Source organism: Schistocerca nitens, chromosome 9 (assembly GCF_023898315.1).
Source record: "Schistocerca nitens isolate TAMUIC-IGC-003100 chromosome 9, iqSchNite1.1, whole genome shotgun sequence".
Classification (NCBI taxonomy): domain Eukaryota; kingdom Metazoa; phylum Arthropoda; class Insecta; order Orthoptera; family Acrididae; genus Schistocerca; species Schistocerca nitens.
The window spans coordinates 372,729,652-372,746,587 of NC_064622.1; positions in this window are offsets into that span (position 1 = coordinate 372,729,652).

Here is a 16,936-nt window from a genome sequence, read left to right on the forward strand (position 1 = left end):
TGCCCTAACTAAATTTCATGACTTATCTTATGGCAACACAATCTCGGTACGGCTCATAGGTGATGAATGTTAAAATGCAGCTCCAAGGCAAACCAGCTAAAGAAAAACCTTGCCAAGGAACTGTACTATGCTTCACTCCGAATGACTGCGTTTCGCTAAATACAACGCGGCGCGACTACAATACAAATTTTCGAGAGGAAATGATAGAAGTAATTAAACTTGCTAAATGATGTCGAAGAGACTAGCATTCAAAATTTGTGTTGTGAAAATCTGATTCCTTAATTACAACAATCTTTACACAAATTCATTTCTTACAAAACATTTTCCTCTGCCATCGTTACTGAAATGGTGAAGGAGTGATAAATCTATTACTCTGAGTGCAAGCCACGTGAGCAGACAACTTTGTTTAATCTCGTGTCGACAATCAAACTAACCTACTGAAATCAATAAAGACAAAACATGATAAATATCTGAATTTCTTAGACTCATGATAAATAACACGCGCGCAAGGAATGCAGCGACCACATTACCGGTATAACTTCACATTTCTCAAATCAATCTTAACAAAATCATATCTCCAAATATAAACATCATCTGCATTTGCATCTCTGTGTGCTGCTAGTTGTTTCCAGACAGCTCATCAGTGTGACCAACATCCACCCCTCTCACTTACTTTTCACTCAATGCTGCACTGGCAGCGATAACGCTGCTGACAACCAAGGAGCACACTGCTTGTAAGCAGACCATCTGTGGCGTAACATTTCGACTATTGCACTCTTCTCTTTGAAAAAAAAAATCCAGTGTACATATAAGAAGTGCGATACAACGAATAAAAAGGGAGCTCACATGACTTCCACTGAATACCAAAAAGAAGTTAGTAACCCTGTACTGATTGATAAATAGCTGATCCAAGGGGTGGAAAGTCGGAAAAATCGCCGGGAGACTGGTCAGCTGACCATGTGTCCCCCCTCCCCATCAATACTGCATTCGGATGAAGCCTATAGACAGAGCATCGTACGGAGGTTCGTCGACATCTCTTGGGCCTTGACGGCATAGACTAAGAACTGTTGTTGTTGTGGTCTTCAGTCCTGAGACTGGTTTGATGCAGCTCTCCATGCTACTCTATCCTGTGCAAGCTTCTTCATCTGCCAGTACTTGCTGCAACCTACGTCCTTCTGAATTTGCTTAGTGTATTTATCTCTTGGTCGCCCTCTATGATTTTTACCATCCACACTGCCCTCCAATGCTAAATTTGTGATCCCTTCATGCCTCAGAACATGTCCTACCAACCGATCCCTTCTTCTAGTCAAGTTGTGCCACAAACTCCTCTTCTCCCCAATTCTATTCAATACCTCCTCATTAGTTATGTGATCTACCCATCTAATCTTCAACATTCTTCTGTAGCACCACATTTCGAAAGCTTCTATTCTCTTCTTGTCCCAACTATTTATCGTCCATGTTTCACTTCCATACATGGCTACACTCCACACAAATACTTTCAGAAACGACTTCCTGACACTTAAATCTATACTCGATGTTAACAAATTTCTCTTCTTCAGAAACGCTTTCCTGGCCATTGCCAGTCTACATTTTATATCCTCTCTACTTCGACAATCATCAGTTATTTTGCTCCCAAAATAGCAAAACTCCTTTACTACTTTAAGTGTCTCACTTCCTAATCTAATTCCCTCAGCATCACCAGACTTAATTCGACTACATTCCATTATCCTCGTTTTGCTTTTGTTGATGTTCATCTTATATCCTCCTTTCAAGACACTGTCCATTCCGTTCAACTGCTCTTCCAAGTCCTTTGCTGCCTCTGACAGAATTACAATGTCATCGGTGAACCTCAAAGTTTTTATTTCTTCTCCATGGATTTTAATACCTACTCCGAATTTTTCTTTCGTTTCCTTCACTGCTTGCTCAATATACAGATTGAATAACATCGGGGAGAGGCTACAACCCTGTCTCACTCCCTTAACAACCGCTGCTTCCCTTTCATGTCCCTCGACTCTTATAACTGCCATCTGGTTTCTGTACAAATTGTACGTAAATAGCCTTTCGCTCCCTGTATTTTACCCCTGCTTTCTCTAAGTCTACAAATGCTAGAAACGTAGGTTTGCCTTTCCTTATTCTTTCTTCTAAGGTAAGTCTTAAGGTCAGTATTGCCTCACGTGTTCCAATATTTCTACAGAATCCAAACTGATCTTCCCCAAGAACCTAACTAACGTAAGGACATCACACACATCCATGCCCGAGGCAGGGTTCGAACCTGCGACCGTAGCGGTCGCGCCGTTCCAGACTGTAGCGCCTAGAACCGCTCGACCACTCCGGCCTGCAAAATATATATTCCTTTCTCCTTTCAATGTATACGTGATATTCATCCTTGCTGTCCTTTCTTCATCTAAGAACTAATTAACACTAACTAAGATCTTTTCTGTTTACTGCTGTAGGATACAGACTGCAAACACATTTGCATCGTACGAGTAGCTGTATAACATCTGTTGCAAAGATAGTGCTTTCAGTTATCTTTTTTTTTAACTGATGTTAAATCCTCCTATGAGAACATCCCCGCCACTACGAAGTTTAAAACAAATTTCGTCAGATTTCGATTTTTCATAGGTGGCGTACGTTGCTCCCTGTATTTGGAAATGTAAACCTACTTTACAGAACCTAATATGAACTGAACTGTAACTGATCTGAACGCAGCTTGAATTTGAATTAAATGCGCAACGGAAGTAAAACAATTATCTGGCCCTAATTAAAACTTCCACTTACCTCGCGCCTTGACAACATTGCTACAGATTTCTTGAAAGCACAACAGCAAACAGCAAGCAGACAGCGGCTAAGCTGGATCTCTGTTTCTAAATACATATTCAAACTGTTGCACGTGGTAATGTGTGATGACAAACAGTGTAATGGGGAGAGTAACTATTCCTATGAAATGATATCCTAAAGCAACGATTTTAGAATTAAATATATATTCAAAAAGAGGAAGTAAAACTTCGTGTGATCTTCACTCATAACGGTGGTCAGAACAATACTATGCTTAGCAATGTGAACAATGATTTTAAAAGGGTACAGTGTTAACAGACAATTTCTATACAAATCAAACAGCTTAATCAGTTAATATGGTACTTCGTGAGTCTGGGAAGTAGGGTAGTCTTTCTCAGCTCTGAACAAGTTAGCTAGCTGATGATAATAATTCCTAGCTGCACAAAGCTGCAGTCTTACCTGAAACTTCTTCTCTCCACAAATAAAGATGTTATTCAAAATATATATTCAAATGGTTCAAATGGCTCTGAGCACTATGGGACTTAACTTCTGAGGTCATCAGTCCCCTAGAACTTAGAACTACTTAAACCTAACTAACCTAAGGACACCACATACACCCATGCCCGAGGCAGGGTTCGAACCTGTGACTGTAGCGGTCGCGCGGTTCCAGACTGTAGCGCCTAGAACCGCTCGACCACTCCGGCCCGCAAAATATATATTCCTTTCTCCTTTCAATGTGTACGCGATATTCATCCTTGCTGTCCTTTCTTCATCTAATAGATACAAGTCCACACAGCACTACTAAAAAAAATGGTCCATCAGCTACCACACTTCAACTAAGGATGTATCAGACTGCGCAGAGGCAAAGATTGTGCCACGATAAGACGACAGATTGTTTAACAGTAGCATTACTTATTCTCTCTCTCTGACGTGCACATCAATGACATACAAAAATCAAAATGACATGACAACCATACAATGCGTCAGATTTCATATAAAGGGGTACTGTTCAGAGCATTAAATACCGGTGTATTGAACTCAAAGGTTAAAGTATAAAAATTTTCATTGTTTTCTCGGTATATGTATATCTGCTGGCTCATTATAAACTGCATTTCGTTTGATTTATCTTCCATACCTATCTTTGTATCTGTAAATCCCAGAGAATATATACGTATAATACCGCAATTGACGGGAGTATGCGCTGTGCGACTGGCTTGGAAATCGATCTGTTAATGTTCGTACACAGAGTAGGCTGACTGTCTTGGGGTAGCACAGTGACCCTCTTTAAACTTGTTTTATGAGGCTATGTATGTCAGCCTCAGGCCACATAAGTGGTAGCAGTTACGGTTTCGACTTATTATCATGTCATTATCAGGTCATTTATTTAAAAAGACAGGAAAAGGGTTACGCTACAAAACTAGGAAACTAAATCAAATACACTTCTGTACAAAACCACACGAATATGAGTACGTCACACAGTAAGTCGTCAGCTACAGAGATCCCGAGAGGCGTTCGCAGTATAAACAGTATATCCGCGTACCGGCGCTTAGGTTGCTGGAACTGAATGGTACAGTTGACCACGTAACAGTGTAAAGTTGGCAGCTCTTAAATACCAAATGTAAGACTAAAAATATTCACTCTATTATGATGTTATCTGATGTGTCGGCAGCGGGGCCAACACCTTGTAGATCGAAGTGGCTGAAAGTGCACGCTAAACTAACGCAGACGGGCGTGAAGTACTGGAACATGAGACTTATTAATGAATAAGAAGAAAAGTACGTAGCTGGAATAATATACTTAACTTTATTCTCTTGTTGGAATACATCTCTTGAATAGTAGTAAGCTATAATCACTGATACAAATGGCGCCTTGCTAGGTAGTAGCTATGGAATAAGCTGAAGGCTATTCTATCAGTCTCTCGGCAAATGAGAGGAAGACTTGGTAGGTCTGGTCGCGAGCTATGTCGTCCGTACAACTGGGGCGAGGTCTAGTCCGTGTATTGTGACCTGCCATGTGGTGGCGCTAGGATTGCGATTACACAGTGGCGACACGCGGGTCCGACATGTACTACAGGACCGCGGCCGATTTAAGTTACCACCTTGCAAGTGTGGTGTCTAGCGGTGACACCACATTCCTCCCCCGCAAATCGGCGAACGGTCGTGAGATAAGGCTTCCGCCCGCCGTGGGGAGGACCCCATGTTGACGTATGCGATGAGGTGGGGAGCCTAACAACAGGCGAGGCTGTGCCACCCGCACCCGGCCATTCGGTCCGAGGGGAGCTAGGAAACGCCTGCAAACCTAGTCCAGGGTGCACGTCAACATGAGGTGTAGGCGCACGTAATGATACACGAGGGGCCGAAGAGTCGACCTCCATTGCGTCGGGGAAGCCGACGGGCGAAGACGACATCGGGTCCGGAGCGGGCAAGAGGTCCATGGCGGAGGACGGCTGGTCACGGGAAGCGAGCGGCGGCGCGTGACCCAGGGAGGCGCCAGGCGGTTGCAGCGACGCGTCCACTGCGGGCGGCGCCGGCGGCGGCTGCGGCGGCTGCTGCGGCGGAGGCGGCGCGACGCCATGGGGCAAAATGGAAGGCAGCGTCGGTAACACCTGGGGATGAGGCGAGCCAGTAGATGGGTCCCCAGGGCGCTGACCTGACGGCACCGTCGCTGAAAGCAGACGGGGAGCGGCAGAACCCAGGCGACGACAGAGGCGCAGCTGATTGAGATGCCGACACACCTCACCAGAGGCCCCCAAAACCAAATACATCGCGCGGCCGAGGCAGCGAAGAATGCGCCCTGCGAGCCAACGCCGTGAACCGCGATAATTGCGATAATAGACAACGTCGCCAAGAGCAAAAGCAGGAGCCTGCCGCTGCACAGTAACCTGATGCGGCGGATGTAGCAAAGACATCAGGGTGCGATGAGATCGACCATGGAGCAATTCAGCCGGCGAGCGACCATCGCGGGGCTGAGAGCGATACGAAGACAAAAAGAGCAACAAAGCGTCCTCCCGAGAATGCGACTCTTTCAATTTCAACATCTGGGACTTGAAAGTCCGGACCAATCGTTCAGCGGCACCGTTTGACTGAGGCGAAAACGGCGCGGACGTCAGATGTTGAATACCATTGGCCTTGCAGAATGACTGAAATTCTGCGGACATGAATTGTGGGCCATTGTCGGAAACAAGAGTCTGCGGAAGACCTTCAATGCAAAAGATAGCAGACAAGGCTTGGATTGTGGCAGAAGACGTCGTGGAAGACATCCGGACAACAAAAGGAAAATTACTGAAAGCATCGACCACAACCAACCATCGAGCATTCCAGAATGGACCAGCAAAATCGATGTGCAAGCGTTGCCAAGGGGAAGTGGCTTTCGGCCATGCAAAGAATTGCCGCGGCGGTGCGGATTGGTGTTCGGCACACGCCACGCAAGAGGAGCACATATTCGTAATCGCAGCATCGATTCCGAACCAAGTACAGTGCTGACGAGCAAGTTGTTTCGTACGCACTATACCCCAATGTCCTTGGTGAAGAAGCTTTAAGACAGAGGACTGCAACGAACGTGGGACCACGACTCGGGATTGATCATTATCAGAACGCAACAACAAAACACCACGTCGTACAAAAAGTCTCTCCTTGTGAGCAAAAAAACGGCGAACCAAAGGATCCTCGATCCGTGACTTTGACAAGGGCCATTGCGTAGCAACAAAACGCAAAACAGTAGCAAGGACAGGGTCAGCAGCTGTGGCTGTAGCTGTAGCTACACGACGAAAATCAATCGGAAACGATGCGACCACGTCATCGGCTTCCGAATCAATGAACATGCAAGCAAGTTCGGAAGAATCGAATGCTTTATCCTCAGCAACAGGCAAACGGGACAACGCATCAGCGTTTCCGTGCTTAGCAGTGGACCGATACAAGATATCGTAGCGGTACTGCGAGAGAAAAAGAGACCAGCGAATGAATTTCTGCGCTGTACGTGGAGGTACAGGCTTCTTCGGATGGAAAAGCGATGTCAAAGGGTTGTGGTCCGTGATGATTGTAAAGTGACGACCATACAAGAAGTCATGGAACTTGGTAACACCAAACACGAGAGCTAAAGCTTCTTTCTCTATCTGTGAATAATTTCTTTGCGCAGATGAGAGCAATTTGGACGCAAAGGCAATAGGGCGATCATGCGAGCCATCTTTGTGCGCAAGCACAGCACCGATCCCGAAATCCGATGCATCTACCATCAACAAAAGGGGTTTTCGGGGATCGAATGGCGTAAGGCAAGTATTTGAAAGTAACGCCGATTTCAACTGGCGAAAGGCGCGTTCGCATTCCGTCGTCCAGACGAACGGAACACCTTTACGGCGTAAGCGATGAAGCGGAGCTGAAATGGAAGAAGCATTGCGCACAAACTTTGAATAATAAGTAATTTTACCCAGCACACTCTGTAGCTGTTTCAAATTCTGCGGAGCAGGTAAGTCCTGTATGGCACGGAGGTGCTCTGGACTCGGATGTATACCTTGGGCATTTATGACATGCCCCAGGTAGGGTAAGTCCCGAGCAAAGAACACACATTTGTCCTTTCTCAAGCGAAGACCATTCTGACGCAATACCTGAAATAATGTTCGGAGATTTTGAAAATGTTCGGCTTCTGTCTGTCCGGAGATCACAATATCGTCCAGATAGTTCGCAGCAGTAGGGACCGACGCACAAATAGTTTGTAAATATTGCTGAAACAATGCAGGGGCGGATGCACACCCGAATGGCAGTCTTTTGAAGCGATACAAGCCAAGATGCGTGTTTACCACCAAGACGCGCTGGGAGGCTTCGTCCACAGGTAGCTGCAAGTACGCATCTGCTAGGTCCAATTTTGAAAAATATTTTCCCGGGCACAGTTTGTCAAAAAGATCTTCCGGGCGGGGCAAAGGAAAAGTAGCAGTCACAAGTTGTGGATTCACAGTTGCCTTGAAGTCCACACAAAGTCTCAGTTTTCCGGAAGGTTTTGGCAAAATTACTAAGGGCGAGGCCCAGAGAGAAGCCTGCACTCGTTCAATTACACCTTGAGATTCTAAATCGGCCAATGTTCTTGCGACCTCATCACGCAATGCGTGGGGAACATTGCGCGCTCTGAAAAATTTCGGTTGCGCGTTGTCTTTCAATTCCAAATGTGCAGCATAGTTCTTAGCGCAACCAAGGCCCGGTGCAAAAATGTCTGCAAATTCTTCACAAAGACTAGAAACACTGGCGGAAGGCACAGTCTGATTCACTGATAGGACCTGATTTACTATAGACAAATTAAACAATTGAAACAAATCTAAGCCAAACAAGTTCACTGCACTAGAAGAACGAAGAACGTAAAATGATACAAGTTTTGTTTGTCCCTTGTATGTTGCAAGAAGGCTGCACTGTCCTAACACAGGTATATGCTGTCCTGAGTAACTAGTTAACTTAACATTTGCGGCACGCAACGGCGGTTTGCCCAGTTGTTTGTACGTGTCGTGATTAATCAATGAAACTGCAGCTCCGGTATCGAGCTGGAATGGGATCACTTTGCCTTCAAAGTCTAAGTCCACAAAAAGTTTATTGTCCTGCTGACGACAAGAGCGACTGTCACGTGCAAATTGAACTGATACAGGTACAGAAGCACTTGCGACTTTACGGGATTTCCTGCGACGTCGACACACACTTTGGGTGGGACGAACACAGTCACTGTTAGCTAAAGTGTCACTGGACGGGTGGGAATGAACTACATTAATGTCCATGGGCGAAGGTCCACGAGCCTGATTGTCCTGGGTTCGATTCCGGCGCGAAGCAAAAGGCCTGGAATTATTGCGATTGTCTGATCTAAGCTTTTTCTGGCAAACACTTTGTACATGTCCTTTCTTTTGACAGTAAAAGCAAATAGCTTGGCGTGACGGGCAATTTTCACGCGAATGTCTAGTTGCACACCGCGGGCATGATTTCACTGCAGTTGCTTGCTTACGCGGCGCACGTGTTTGCGAGCGAGGCTGCGACGGGCGCGAGGGCCGCTTAGCGTCCCGTGCAGCGGGCCCGGCGGGCCGATTAATGTGACACACTGCTGGCGAAGTTTCAAATGAGTCCTGAGCAAAGTCAAGTGTGTCTTGCCTATCCAATATGTCTATCACTTGTTGAAGGGAGGGATTTACGAGTTTCAAAATCTGTTCCCGTATGCGAACATCAGAAATGTTCTGTGCTATTGCATCACGCACCATTGTATCGGAATATGGGAGGCCACATTCACAGGCAAACGCGCAGTCTCTAGTAAGGCCTTGCAAAGTTGCAACCCACTCCCTATTAGTCTGACCGGCCGTACGTTTTGTACGAAAGAACGTATACCGTTTTGCAACTACATTTACTGTTTCTTTGAAATAGGCATCTAAAGCCGACAAAATTTCCTCGTAGGTCAGAGTTGCTACGTCGCGTCGGGGAAACAATTTCACTATCACACGGTAGGTAGACACACCGACACAAGAAAGCAAAAACGGCTGCCGCTCTTTACCTTGAATTCTGTATGCTGCGAGGTGAAACTGGAACTGGCTGGCCCACTCAGTCCAGGTTTCGCACGTGGCCTCAAAGGGCCTAAATGGCGGTGCGACAGCGTTGTGTGGCTGCGGTAGCGAAGAAGCGGCGGCTGCCGCATCGGTTTGCAGCGCACGTTGACCCTGGACGAGCTGTCCTAGGGCTTCCAATAACGCCTGCGTCTGCTGATTCTGCAAGCGAAAAAATTCGGACAGTACATCTGGAGATTGTGGCGAAGCCATGACACAAGCAAATCAGAGCACAAAAAGGGAAAAAGAACAAATCAGTCCAAAGCAGAAAAAACACTTTCCCTCGTCGCCATGTGATGTGTCGGCAGCGGGGCCAACACCTTGTAGATCGAAGTGGCTGAAAGTGCACGCTAAACTAACGCAGACGGGCGTGAAGTACTGGAACATGAGACTTATTAATGAATAAGAAGAACAGTACGTAGCTGGAATAATATACTTAACTTTATTCTCTTGTTGGAATACATCTCTTGAATAGTAGTAAGCTATAATCACTGATACAAATGGCGCCTTGCTAGGTAGTAGCTATGGAATAAGCTGAAGGCTATTCTATCAGTCTCTCGGCAAATGAGAGGAAGACTTGGTAGGTCTGGTCGCGAGCTATGTCGTCCGTACAACTGGGGCGAGGTCTAGTCCGTGTATTGTGACCTGCCATGTGGTGGCGCTAGGATTGCGATTACACAGTGGCGACACGCGGGTCCGACATGTACTACAGGACCGCGGCCGATTTAAGTTACCACCTTGCAAGTGTGGTGTCTAGCGGTGACACCACATTATCAACAACCAAAGCGCAGGTCTGCTTCCACTATCTGATCAGAAGTATCCAGACAGTCCTATGTAATGCGGAATTATCATCAAGATGCCACGAGAGGCGCATCCTCCTTTATAAAAGGGGCGGTGAAGAACGGAGAAGCTGTTCTTACGGTACGGAGGCGTTTGTCGTGATTAGAATGTGGTCACGTTATAACACTTAAGAAAACGCTAAATGATTAGATTAGATTAGATTAGTATTGTTCCATAGATCATGAATACGACACTTCGTAATGATGTGGAACGTGTTAGGTTAATAAATGGTGTCTATAAAAGACATTACATTACACAAAAATTACATGACACTTAATATTTTTAATTTTTTTGTGGGGGTGGGCAAATTACCCACTTACTATATCCAAAACTTCATTTACTGAGTAGAAGTAGTTGCCATTCTGAAATTCTTTTAATTTCCTTTTAAATGCTATATGGCTATCTCTCAGACTTTTGATGCTATTAGGTAAGTGACGAATGACTTTTGTAGCCGCATAATTTACCCCCTTCTGAGCCAAAATTAGATTTAATCTTGAGTAGTGAAGATCATCCTTTCTCCTAGTGCTGTAGCAATGTACACTGTTATTGTAGTATCGCTAGCAACGATGCCACGGCGTAAATACAAGTTCTAAAGTTGGCACTACGACAGACACTGACGACAGCGCACTCTAGCCGTAGTGGGAGAGATCTACGAGCTCCGCTCCTGACTCTGCCCATTTGATCAAGAGCAGACGGCGGGGACACTTCGCTTCAGCTTCGCACTTCAGGGCAAAGTTATGTATTACTGTAGTTGCTAAAGTAAAGGTGATTGTAATTCACACTGCAGTACCGCCTGCTCCTACCCACGCGCCGCCTTCCAGGCGGTTATACAAAAGTTGGCGACGGGGACTCCTCTTTCCCTTCCTATCATTTCCTTTTTTGCTCGGTACTGCTTTAGCTTTTTTGTGATAACACGTTTGATTGAGTGACTGTACCGATCTTCTACGTTTTCAGGCTCAGCAATGACGCAGCTGCTTGCTACCATAAATTGACTGGTCACGCTACAAAACTGCAGCTACTTCGACGCCTCCGACGCCACCGCCTGTACCGACGGCGCCGCCATTTCGTGCCTTCAGTCCAGACGTTGAACGCTGGCCGGAATACATCGTCCAGCTCAAGGCACACTTCGCAGCCTAAAACATACCAGGTACAGAGCGGCTTGCCTTTTTCATTGCCAACGCGGGTGTTGTTGTACCGAGTGCTCGTGAAATAGTTTCCCACCACCCGCCCAGAAACTAAAACTTACGAAGTGATTGATGCTTTGAACTCCCACTTCTGTGATAGTGTAAATGTGGTAGCTCCACACTACAAATTCTTTCGCCTCCGGGGTGGCCCTACTCAGTCCAATAAATCTTGGTTAGCGGACCGTCAGCCGGTCGCCGTGACCGAGCGGTTCTAGGCGCTTCAGTCTGGAACCGCGCGACCGCAGGTTCGAATCCTGCCTCGGGCATGGATGCGTATGATGTCCTTATGTTAGTTACGTTTAAGTAGTTCTAAATTCTAGGGGACTGATGACCTGAAGTCCCATAGTGCTCAGACATTTGAACCATTTTTAGCGGACCTTCAGACATTAACATCTGATTGTGACTTTAACTGCTCATGTGGACACTCATATGCAAATATGATTAGAGACGCTATTGCCCAGAATGTGGCGGATCACTGCATCCGCGAACAAATTCTCAGATTTAAAAACCCGTCTTTGCAGGAAGCAGTGGACTTGCTCGACAGATAAGATAAAAAACATACCTACTTCCGCGTTCGACGTGACCGCGTGTGTGTATACTGTTAGCGCGGCACAACACTTGCCTTTCCGCCCGGCCCCAGCTAAGCCGCGCCATTCGCGCGCAAGTGAACGTTTCAAACCAGGCACCCACTAAGAAACTGAAATGTCTGAACTGATTTCGTGTTCACCCACAGGACAGTTGCCCATCCCGTGAAGAACAGTGCTATTTTTGTAATGATACCTGCAAGCTGTGTAGAGTAAGAGAAACTCTAATTCACAACTTGTCTCCCATTCGCGTGACTCGCGTGGGGGTCACCGTAACGGCAACCGCCATGATCTGGATTCACATCAGCCTATGGACGTTAATGCCATTTATTCAAAGGCTTCTGCTTCACGTGCTTCTATAGCTCGTTGTGTTAATGAAGTTTTGCCACACTACTCCTCTCGCATTCAGCGCGATGCAAGGAAACTTTTTGTGGCTTTGAACATTTGTGGACGTTCTGTTAGCATGCAGCTGGACACTGATGCGTTAGTTTCCTTACTGAACAAATCTACGTGACTTGCTTGCTTCGCCCCGCTTCGTCGTTCACATTCCACACTGACTGCATTTAGTAGACAGGAAATCTGTGCTTGGCGTGTGTAGTTTGCAAGCCACGTATGGTTTAACGACCCGTACTGCCTTTCCATGCGCTCCGCTCTAGTGATGCTACGAACGTTTTTGGCATGGACGCATTTGAACTTTTTGGCCTCGCAGTTCGGGACAACGTACTTCGCATCAGCGCTAGTGACCACGCAGACAGTGTTGCCGCACTACGCGATGATTTTGCTGAACTCTTTTCTGATGAACTTGGTTGTGCCACGGATTTTGCAGCGCATGTTGTAGTTAAAGACAATGCCAGGCCTATTATCCGTCGCGCACGCCCGGTACAGCACGCACTGCGCGACGCCGTAGCTGCTGACCTTACGCAATTGCAAGACAGTGGTGTCATTGAACCTGTTTCTGCTTCGCAATGGGCTTCGCCTATAGTGTGTGAAGAAACCAAACGGTAGTCTCTGCTATTGTGCTGACTTTGTCTACAGTAAATCCCCAGACAGTGGTAGCGACGTTTCCCCTACCGCGTCCTAAAGACATTTTTGATAAGCTTGGTGCGGGAAAATTCTTTTCCACGGTTGACTAGCGGGAAGCATACTTTGATTCGGCTCGACGCACAGTCGCAGCACTGTTTTGTCATAAACATCCACCTTGGATTGTTCAAGTTTCGCCGCCTTCCGTTCGGTTGTGCTTCGGCACCCGATATTTTTCAGTCTTCCTTGCAGCAGTTGTGAGCCACTGTCCCTGATTGTTCAAATTATCTGGGCGATATAGTTGTAGCAAGTCTGACCCCTGACGAACATTTGCAGAATTTACGTGCCTTATTTACCGTACTTTCGCAGGCGGGACTAAAGTGTAACAGACAAGTGCAAATTTTTTTCACGGAGATTCACTATTTAGGACATATTAACGGACAGGGTATCCACCCCTCACCGTCACATATCAGTCCGATCGGAGACTTGCCAGCGCCCAGGGACTTGAAAGAACTTCAGTTTGTGTTGGGCACAATCACATATTACATTCGGTTTATACGAATTGCAGCGCCTTCGGCGTAAGAACGTTCCTTTTGTTTCGTCTTCCCGGCCGTGGTGGCCGAGCGGTTCTAGGAGCTTCAGTCCAGGACCGCGAGATTGCTACGGTCGCAGGTTCGAATCCTGCCTCGGGCTTGGATGTGTGTGATGTCCTTAGGTTAGTTAGGTTGAAGTAGTTCTAAGTCTGGGGGACTGATGACTTCAGATGTTAAGTCCCATAGTGCTCAGAGCCATTTCTTTGATCTTCGGAATGTGAAGCTTTCCACAAGCTCAAATCTGCTTTGTTGAGTTATCGCTGATTCCTTTCGATCCCTCCAAACCTGTTGTTTTGGCTGTCGATGCATCTTCTCACAGCATCAGTGCGGTTGTCTCGCACCGCATTAATTCTGTCGATCGCCTGATCGCTTTTGCGCTTAAGTTGCTCAATTCTGCCCAGCTAAACTATTTTCAAATCGAGAAGGAAGCTTTAGCTATTGTCTATGGAGTGACTAAGTTTCATGATTTTTAAGGTAGAAAGTTTTATTTGGTCACCGACCAGAAGCCTTTGAGGTCGTTGTTCCACCCGTCGAAGCCAGTTCCAGCCCGTACTGCACGAAAATTGCAACATTGGTCTTTGTTTTTGTCTAACTATAATTACGAAATCCTGTTTCGTCATACGGCCCAGCAAGGAAATGCTGATGCTTTGTCTCGTCTACCTATCGGTCCTGACGAAGTGTCTGATTCTTCCGAACTGTCCTGCATGTTTCCAGATCCTTAAGATCAGGACTTAACTGATGGTTTTCCCGTGGATTTTCGTCGCATTGCTTCCGCGACAGCCGCCGACGCTTCTTTGCAGATTTTTTGCAGTATATTCGCACACAATGGCCTCCATCTGCTATGCAAATTCGTGATCCACTTGTTCGAGGTTACTTTGCACAGCGTCACAACTTGCCTGTACACCACGGTGTTATCTTGTTACGAACTGACAATGATCAGTCTCGTGTGGTTGTACCTGATTCGTTGCAGTCGGAAATCCTGATTACTGCATGCTGAACATTTGGGTATAGATCGGACGGAGCAATTAGCGCATTGTCACTGCACTTGGGTCCGCATTGATAAACAAATTGATAATTTGCTTGCTAACTGTCGATCTTGCACAGATCATCAGTCGGCTCTCCGCCAGGGCTTCTTTTCGTGGCCAACTCCTACTGCGCTTTGGCAGCGCGTTCATATTGATTTTGCAGGTACATTCTGGGACACCCGCTGGTTGATATAGATGCATACAGCAACTTTACATTAGTTGGACCTATATCTTCTACTAAAACTACCAGCACTGTTCGGGCTTTGACGCCTATTGTAAGACGTATATTTCTATTGTCTATTGTCAAACCACAATTTCTGAAAGATACTTATATTTTATTAATAGGATTAAGTAGGAATAACTATTTGTCATGTTGGAAATAATTGTGGTGCACAAAAGTATTAATATAATTTTAAGAAGGGCGGGAGAAACCGCGTACGGATACATTTTAACAAAAGACTGGGAAAGATCGCGCATTGGTACATTTTGTAATGGTAGCAGGGATTGTCTGCAGAAAGTATTGTTGGCAGGAGAGACCGCACTTCAGCGTTCGTAGGAAGCCAGTAGTAAGCGAGAAGTGAAGCGAGTCGGTAGCAGGTGTGAAGAGAGGTTGAGCGAAGCGGTTTGCCTGCCAGCCACCAGCTATGATTTACAAGAGATTATAAACGGATGTACAGAGACATCAGCTAACTATTATCATAAGAGAAACTAATATTATTGAATTATTTTTTGAGAAACTCAAGACTACTGAAGGTATGTTTGTGCATTGCTAGTTGCAAGATTATTGTAAATAGTCCCATTTGAACGTTCGTAAAATAATTTCATTACCAACAGTAAATATTTGAAGCGTTTTCAGAATATAATTAATTTTTGCCAGCAATGTTGCATTACTATAATCCATCCCAAAAACCATCAACGTAAAACTTTGCAAAAATTGTATTGTCAAGAAAACGTTTAACTATGAATTACGTAACTTCAGTCAAATTAGAGAATGTCAGCTTTGCTATTAAAGAATGTCAGCTTTGGTAATAAATACAGCCACTTATTACGAAAGCCCACCAGCAGCTATAGTGAAACAGAGTAAGTATATTCATGTCGCAGTTCGACATTTTTATTATTAAGCAAGAGATAGAAATACTAAAGAAAGGTTTCATAGTTTAATGTAAAAGGGAAGGTTATCAATAGCAAGAGATAGAGGAGACGGGAAAATTTCACTATTTTTTGCATTGAGGGCCTTCCTGAAGTTGTCTCCAAGAATAGCCCCAATTCGTGTCCTCAGTTTGAAGCGTTCTGTGTTGCTAACGGCATTCGCCATCTGACCTCAGCCCCATTCCACCCCCAGTCGAACGGCGTGGCTGAATGCTTTGTGTGTACGTTTGTCGCAGATGAGCAAGTTGCGCTCTGGACTTTACTTGCTTCCTATCGCTGTCTCCCCCACGGCACCCGTTCCCAGTGGAATTGATACACGGCCGCACTCATTGGTAGCTCCTGCAGCTGTTGCACCCGCCGCTGCATGCTCCCACTTCTTCGAATCTTTATGCCTTGGCGCCACATGATTCAGTGTTCTATCGCGTGTTCTCTGGCAGGCAGTGCTGGGCGCAGGGGTGCATCCTTCGCCAGCTTGGCGGCGCCTTATTTCTCATTTCTGGTCCCTCCGGCACTGTCAAGCGACACCAGAACCAGATCCATTTGCGCCGTCCTCGGTTTTCTGCCGCTGGTTGTTTCTCGGCAGAACTGGAGGCTTCGCGGCTTCCGCCGCCTCAGCCCAGGACTCCGATGGCGCCTCCGCCACTCGCGTCTCTGCGGGCGCGCCTGCCGTCGGCGCTGCTGCCGGTCCGGTCACCTGCACCGGACGGGCGCCTCTCGCCGCCGCCGCCGCAAAGTTCCTCCACCGTGTCTGAACCAATGGACGCTGAGGCTGCCGTCACGCCGCCTCCGCCGTCGCCCATGGAGGTCGTTGCTCCACATCATCCTAGCATACACAGTAGCGGTGCGCGGCCTGGCCAGGTTTTCCACGGGGCGTTTTCCTCGCCCTCTTGCGATCAATTCGGGGTCGCAGGTGGACCGCGCGCCCCGGAAGTTCCGCTGTCTGCCCCTCAGCTGCGCCGCCCCTGGGTCCCTCCACCTGCTGTCAGAAGCCATAGTGCTTACTTTCAGGGTGGAGGGATGTGGTATCGATAGCAACCATGCCACGGCGTAAATACAAGGTCTAAAGTTGGCACTGACACACAGACAGCGCACTCTAGCCTTAGTGGGAGAGATCAAAGAGCTCTGCTCCTGATTCTGCCTATTTGATAAAGAGCAAACGGCCGGTACGCTTTGCTTCAGCTTCGCACATCAGGGCAAAGTTATGTTCGTC